Source organism: Myotis davidii, unplaced genomic scaffold (assembly GCF_000327345.1).
Source record: "Myotis davidii unplaced genomic scaffold, ASM32734v1 scaffold1146, whole genome shotgun sequence".
Classification (NCBI taxonomy): domain Eukaryota; kingdom Metazoa; phylum Chordata; class Mammalia; order Chiroptera; family Vespertilionidae; genus Myotis; species Myotis davidii.
In genome coordinates this window covers 409,818-417,233 of record NW_006296974.1, presented here as the reverse complement: position 1 = coordinate 417,233, position 7,416 = coordinate 409,818, and the positions used below count along the sequence as shown (strand labels likewise).

Genomic DNA, 7,416 nt, shown 5'->3' with positions numbered 1-7,416 from the left:
TGGTTTGATTCCCGGTCAGGGCACATGCCCGGGTTATGGGCTCAGTTCCTGGTAGGGGGCACACAGGAGGCAGCGGATCAATGATTCTCATCATTGCTGTTTATATCTCCCTCTTCCTCTCTGAAATCAATAAAAATATATTTTAAGAAAGATATTGCCAAAACCGGTTTGGCTCAGTGGATAGAGCGGTGGCCTGTGGACTGAGGGGTCCCAGGTTCGATTCCGGTCAAGGGCATGTACCTGGGTTGCGGGCACATCCCCAGTAGGAGATGTGCAGGAGGCAGCTGATTGATGTTTCTCTCTCATCTATGTTTCTAACTCTCTGTCTCTCTCCCTTCCTCTCTGTAAAAAATCAATAAAATATATATATTTTTTTTTTTAAAAAAGAAAGATATAATCCCCAGAAATGAGACCTAAGGAAAAAAAGCAACACATTTGGAACATGAAACGACTGCAGGGTGAAAGACCCTGAGCAAAGTTGAGAGGGGAGGAGACATTTGCAGTACGTATATATGACATAAAAGATTAAGTTAATAAAGAATTTCAGCATATCAATTATTACATTGATAAATATTCAGAGATTTATAATAGCCACTTTTGGTGAGGAAAATAGGCCCTCTACCAGATGGTGAATGGCTGAACAAATTGTTTCATCGTTTTTGGAGGGCAATTTGGAAGTAAGTAGAAATTTAAAATGCACATACTATCTGATCTCTCCTATAAACAACTATTCGTTTGCCTGAAATCACAAATGCCTGAAATACACATGAATGCAAAGATACTTTATTTCATCTAATCTAAAATGTATTGAGGCTAATGCTTTTTTACTATTACCAGAAGTTGTCAAAAAGGGATTTTTAAGCAACAAATACCCTGTGGCCAACAGCAATGGTAAGGTACCATTAACTGTAAGATGTATTCCAACCCAAAGATAGTAAAATGTGGGGCAGGTGGGAAGTGTCTAAGAATTGCTGAGACAGGGTGCATCTATAAGAATGGTCTTCCCAGCATTATTTGTAATAATGAGAAATTGGAATCAGCCTAAATATTCAGCCATAAGGGGAATAAATTATGTATAGTCGTAACAATTGAATACTCTAGCCCAGTGATGGTGAGCTCGGCGTGTCAGCATTTTGAAAAACCCTAACTTAACTCTGGTGCCATGTCACATATAGAAATTTTTTTATATTTGCAACCACAGTAAAACAAAGACTTATATTTTTGATATTTATTTTATATATATAAATGCCATTTAAGAAAAATCAACCAAAAAATGAGTTCGCATGTCACCTCTGACATGTGTGTCATAGGTTCGCCATCACTGCTCTAGCCATTAGGGAGAATGATAGAGATCTTTATGCTTTGACATGAAAATATTCTAAGATATATTGTGAAAAGGAAAAAGGCTACTTACAGTAGAATGTACGTTTTAAAGTTTTACCTATGAAAATTATATATGTATATGTAACTATATAAATTCCAAACTATTTGTATAGAAATGCATACGATAAATGCAGAGTAGCTTTACAGTTATGAATATGCAAAGCACTTTATTCTTGTATTATTAATTATTGTATTATTTGTATTACAATTGTAAACCTACTTTGCCCACCCCATATACTTATGTATACTAGTATATATAAAAAGCTAAGCGGCCGGTAGGTATGATGCACACTGACTACCAAGGGGCATATGCTCAATGCAGGAGCTGCGGAGCGACAGCAACTTTGCATAGTGCCCTCTTGCACTCCAGGAACCCTTGGGGGATGTCGGACTGCCAGTTTCGGCCCTATCCCAGCAGGTCAGGCTGAGGGACCCCACCTGCTGGAGGGACCCTGCTCACTCTGCAGATTCCCTTTGAGCCCTGGTGCCGTCCAGGTGTGGCCTGTCAGGGAGGGACCGCGGGAAGTTGACTCCAGGGTGTGTCCAGCCCGTCTTGCCCAGTCCCACCCTGCCAGCCACCTTCTAATTAATTTCCTTTCAATGTGCACAAGTCCATGCACCGGGCCACTAGTACAAAATAAAAAGTCTGAAAGACATAGTGTTTACAAGTAAGGAGGGAAATAGCCTTGGGAAAATGGTGACTTTTTAATCTTTCTGATTTTTGTCTTTAAACAATAAGGATATAATCATACATCATGTTCATAAATAATGTAAAAGGATCTGGGAAATATAGGATAAGAAATGAAATAAAAAACACCTAGAATCCCACCACCAGATACTAGCACGGCTAACAGTTCCTGTGGATTTCCTCCCAGACCACATTTCTTTGCAGCCAGGTGGGTGCTGGCACTGATCCTTGAGTAGGAGAAACAGCAGAGGAGCCAGTTTGGGTGAGGGTGGTGCATCTCTCTGGGGGCATGTGGAAATGGTGTTGCCTGTGGGACAGTGAGATGGTGATAGCCAGCCAGGAAAGGGACACGTGGCATGGAGCTCAGGGGAGCTGACGATCAACTCACAGTATTAATGCTTTCTCTTTCAAGTGATGAATTTGAATATTCGTGTGTCTGACACAAATAAAAATGTAATTCCTTGTGGCAGCAGATCTTGCTGCCCTGCTGTTCCCTATCCCTATCCCAGATGTAGCATTTTCTAGTTTTGTCCCTCTTGGGAAAAACATTTAAATGAAGAAGAGCCTGTTTTTTCATCTTACTGTCCTTGCACACTGCTACAAAAATTAAATGAGTCTGAGTAAACCCCTAGCACTGTCCGGAATGCTTACTTGGCTCTCAGAATTTGTTTTAGTTTTCCCACTATTACCTGAATATCACAGCTAATTTATTTATTTTTGATTAGCAATAAAAGAGAAAGGGATGTATTGGCTTGGGAAATCCTTATGTGAAATTAACACAGAAATTTAGTGTTTTTTTTCAAATTCGTTTTAACCTATTTTTGATCTTTCATAACTTGTTTTGTAGATTACCTTATAGCTACTCATTACTCTCTAAAGTTTCCCCAGGACTTTGGTCAAAATGAACAAAATCACGACTTAAAAGGAAATAAATCACAAATGTCTCACCTCACAGAACCAATTCTAGTTATTCCCAATAACTTTTTCCTTTAGCGTTGGAGATCCTCAACTGACGAGGATATTAATAACCTGCTCATGTTGGAGCTCCAAGCTCAGCCCCGACAAAGAGTTACAGAACTCACAGAACTCCCCTCAACTGGGATTTGAATTGCTCGTCAGCACTGAGGTCACTGTCACTGTTAAATGACAGATGTTTTCCTGAAAATCCCCTGCATCTCTTCCTGTGATAGAAAGTTCAGCGCTGGCAACAGCAGGGTGGTGTTCCTTAATAACTGTTAACTTTATTCTTTAGAGAGTTTGTAAAGATGTCCTATTGCTCCGGGAGGACTCCCTTGACACCCACACCTGCATTATCCTTTTGCATAACGCCTACAATTTAGAGCCACCAGGCTCCCTGTTGCATAGCTCCTGTATGCTTGGTTCAGTATAACCAAAACACTCATAAATCTCCCTTTCTTCCAGTAGCTTTCTGTAGCAGCTGGGGTATGACAGTCTTGTCCCTGATCTGTAATTCCAGACAACTCCAGGGTGAACTGGCAGACCAATCCAAAGCTACTACGTCAGATAAAGTGATGCTGTTTGCACAACTCAGTGTCCTCAAGAGATATTCATGTAATACCCCCGATTTGTATTCTGCATGAAACTCCTTTTACAAGACATAAACTTCCCATAGGGAGCAAACGTAGCCAGCTAAAAGATGCTGAACATATGACTGTGTAATGTAATTTTAAACTCAGAAGGAATTCGCTAGGCCTTTTCCATCTCAGAAGCCGAAAGCTATAAAAGAACCCACGATTTCTTTTTTAAGTATAACATTCTTAATTTTGGGATTCTAATCAAGCCATGTTCTAATTCTAATCAAGCAATGCTCATCATATGACGGATTAATATAAATATTTGAATTGTATATATTATGAGATTTAAGTACTCTACTCACATTTATCACAAAAAACTAATTGATTTATTATTTGTACCTAATTGACTTACATTTGAAGCAGCTAATTAAATGATTTCTGTTGTCACATTAATTGCATTAGAGAAACTTTGACTAAATGATGTATTTGTGTTTTATTTGCATGGTACTTGCTAATTCTCCTCTCGTTCTCAATCAGGGATTCTCCATCTTGGCCTGTTAATATTTGGGTTGGAGACTTGGTTGTGGGGGCCTCTCCTGTGCCTTAGAGGATGTTCGGCAACATCTGAGTTCTCTACGTAATAGATTCCAGTGGCACACGCCGTCATGAGGGTGTGGGGTTTGAACTCTAAATGTTCCGTTTGGAGATGTTGGGATTTTTTCTTTTTTTTTTTTTAAAGCCACGTTAGATTCAGCAATTCTAGGAATCATTCCTGGGTTTCCTTGACCCTCTCTTCCTCTACACCCAGATAAGCCATGCTCTAGACCTTTCTCTCTCCACTCTGTGCTCTGGGCCTCGCTTTCCAGAAGGGATATTGTTTTCTTTGTTCCTGTCTCCAGCCAGCACAGTGCATGGCACAAGGAAGAGGCTCAAAAAAATGAGCTGGCTGGAAGAATGACTGTTACCCGTTATTTTTCTCTGGGAAGTATATGTCTCTAAATACAGACCTTTGTTTAAAAATCAAATGTGTCCAGCTACTTTATTTTGCTTTGTGTCATCTGTTTAATTTTTACAAGCCTGTGAGACTTCATTTTCATGATGCATTATTTATCCTCCTAATATATGTTGAGTGCTTACTGTGTGCCAGACACCCATGCTAGGAGGGGAAGATGCAGTTATGAACAAAAGGGGCACAATTCTTGTCCCTAGGAGTCTTATAGATTATTGAGAAGCAGTTACAATTTAGGAATGACCTACTTAGGTCTGTCGGACAACACTGGTTTCCAAACAAATAAAAAACACAGAGGGCCAAGAAACCAGCTCTAGAGACACGGCACATAACAAACATGTTGTACAGACCTCAGGGAGACCCTTCTGCTCCGGAGATCCTAAATGACCCCTAGCTCTTCCCACACCCTGGAACAGCAGAGGAGGAAGTGTGGTCAGAAGTGGTGGGATTATTGCTGGAAGTAACAGGAGGCAGTGCTCCACTCTTTAACTGGTCTCTTCCCAACATGTGCCTGCCAGGAGCCTGGAGAGGCAGGCTTTCAAGAAAGCACAGGATTTTGAGTAAGAAAAACAAAAGTGCTGAACAGCTTTCCTTCTCTGGTTATAAATGTTTCCCTCCATTTCATTAGGATTAATCACTTGTTTGTGGATACTGACTACATATAGTAACAAATGTAATTCCAGTTCTGCTCTCACCTGTACCTACCTGCTCACTAAGTTACTCTCTGGGGTTATTTTTTTAAAATATGTTTTTATTGATTTCAGAGAGAGGAAGGGAGAAGGGAGAAACATTAATGATGAGAAAAAAAATCACTGATTGGCTGCTTCCTGCATGTTTCCTACTGGGGATTGAGCCTGCAACCCGGGCATGTGCCCTGACCAGGAATGGAACTGTGACCTCCTAGTTCATATGTTGATAATCATTGGGCAACACTGGCCCGGCGGGAAATGTTTCTTTTAATTCAGAACTGGGTCCTTGGCACTTAGAATGGTGGCAGCACTCAATAAATACGTACTGAGACAACTAATCACCCAATCCATGTTGCCACAAATGCACAAGCATCTTCATGGGTCAGCAGAGATATGCAGCAAAATGGGAAAGAATAGGTCTTCCTTCTTTGTATTGTATTATATTAGGACTAGTGCCCCATGCATGGATTCGTGCACATTGAAAGGAAATTAATTAGAAAAAATATTTTAATATTGCTATTTGCCCTTTCTCTATAATAGAAATGTCAACCAAATACATGATCGACATGACAGATGGAAACACATGCGTGTGATTGGCGCCAGTGAGAACTTTATATGTATCGTACATGCGCAAGTCAACTTAGCCTTTTGTATATATACTAGAGGCCCGATGCACGAAATTCATGCAAGAGTAGGCCTTCCTTACCCCGGCTGCTGGCACCGGCTTCCCTCTGGCACCCAGGACCTGGGCTTCCCTCACAGCCTGGCTTCCTGCAGAGGGTTGTCCGGAAGGATGTCTGGTCTAATTAGCATATTGTGCTTTTATTATTATAGATTGATAAACTTGCTTTCTGATTTAGCTAAACTTTTTCCAGCCCAGTGAAGCACCCCAACTTCTCTTTCAGGTAATTGTCAGCAACACAGCAGTAAATATCAACACAAAGCAGATTATTATTGTAGATCATGCAGGGAGAAGAAAGGGTAAAATATTTAACTGCAGCAGTGTCTGACTATATTCTGCATAGTGAGAAAACCTGAAGTCATTGTCAAGTTCCACCATTTCTTACTTCTTTTCAGTCAGGTCAAATTTCTAAGCTTTCTAAATCTCCATTTTCCAGCTAATGGAAAGGAAATAGGATTCTATCAAGTCTTCTATCTACCTACTCCAGGACTTCTGTGAGGATCAAATGAGATGAGGCACAGGAAAATGCTTCACAAACATTTGGTTAAACTGTAAAATGTTTGTACCTGGCTATAAAGCAAGTCGGGTTCCTGGGCTGAAGAAACACCAAGGAAGCTAGTCACTAGGGAGAGGAAGCTGGGCGTTGCTACGTGATGTCATTACCTGGCACCCACAGCAATCGTTTCTGGGCTGGGCTGGGCTGTGGGCTGCATTTTGTGCCAGGAGCTCTTGGCAGCATTGGCTGTGATTTGGTGGGATGTCGTTTCCATTTTCCAGCTAATGGAAAGAAAATAGGATTCTATCAAGTCTTCTATCTACCTACTCCAGGACTTCTGTGAGGATCAAATGAGATGAGGCACAGGAAAATGCTTCACAAACATTTGGTTAAACTGTAAAATGTTTGTACCTGGCTATAAAGCAAGTCGGGTTCCTGGGCTGAAGAAACACCAAGGAAGCTAGTCACTAGGGAGAGGAAGCTGGGCGTTGCTACGTGATGTCATTACCTGGCACCCACAGCAATCGTTTCTGGGCTGGGCTGGGCTGTGGGCTGCATTTTGTGCCAGGAGCTCTTGGCAGCATTGGCTGTGATTTGGTGGGATGTCGTTTTGAGGTGGTGGTGGGGCCTGTGTCCCACTTGGGGGGAAGCTGAGTGTCAGTTTGTGGGCGCCAGGTCCTCAGTGCTGTTTATTTTTAAATGGCCAATGCTCATCATGGCACCTCCTACATTGAGCGTCTGCCCCCTGGTAGTCAGTGTGCATCATAGCGATTTATCATTCTCAGTCATTCCACTGTTAGGGTCAATTTGCATATTACCCTTTTATTGTATAGGACTAGGGGTCCGGTGCACAAAATTTGTGCACTGGGTGTGTGTGGGGGAGTGTCCCTCAGCCCAGCCTGCCCCCTCTCACATACTGGGAGCCCTCAGGCGT

At 41.6% G+C, this 7,416-nt stretch overlaps 1 long non-coding RNA gene across 1 annotated transcript; it reads left to right on the top strand.

Annotated features, from left to right (window-relative positions):
- The first annotated feature begins 333 nt into the window (after nt 1-333).
- LOC107184481 lies at nt 334-4,059 on the top strand. The gene is made up of 2 exons (XR_001515328.1): nt 334-891; nt 3,497-4,059. It is a non-coding gene; the product is annotated as an uncharacterized LOC107184481 (long non-coding RNA).
- Nucleotides 4,060-7,416: the final 3,357 nt, after the last annotated feature.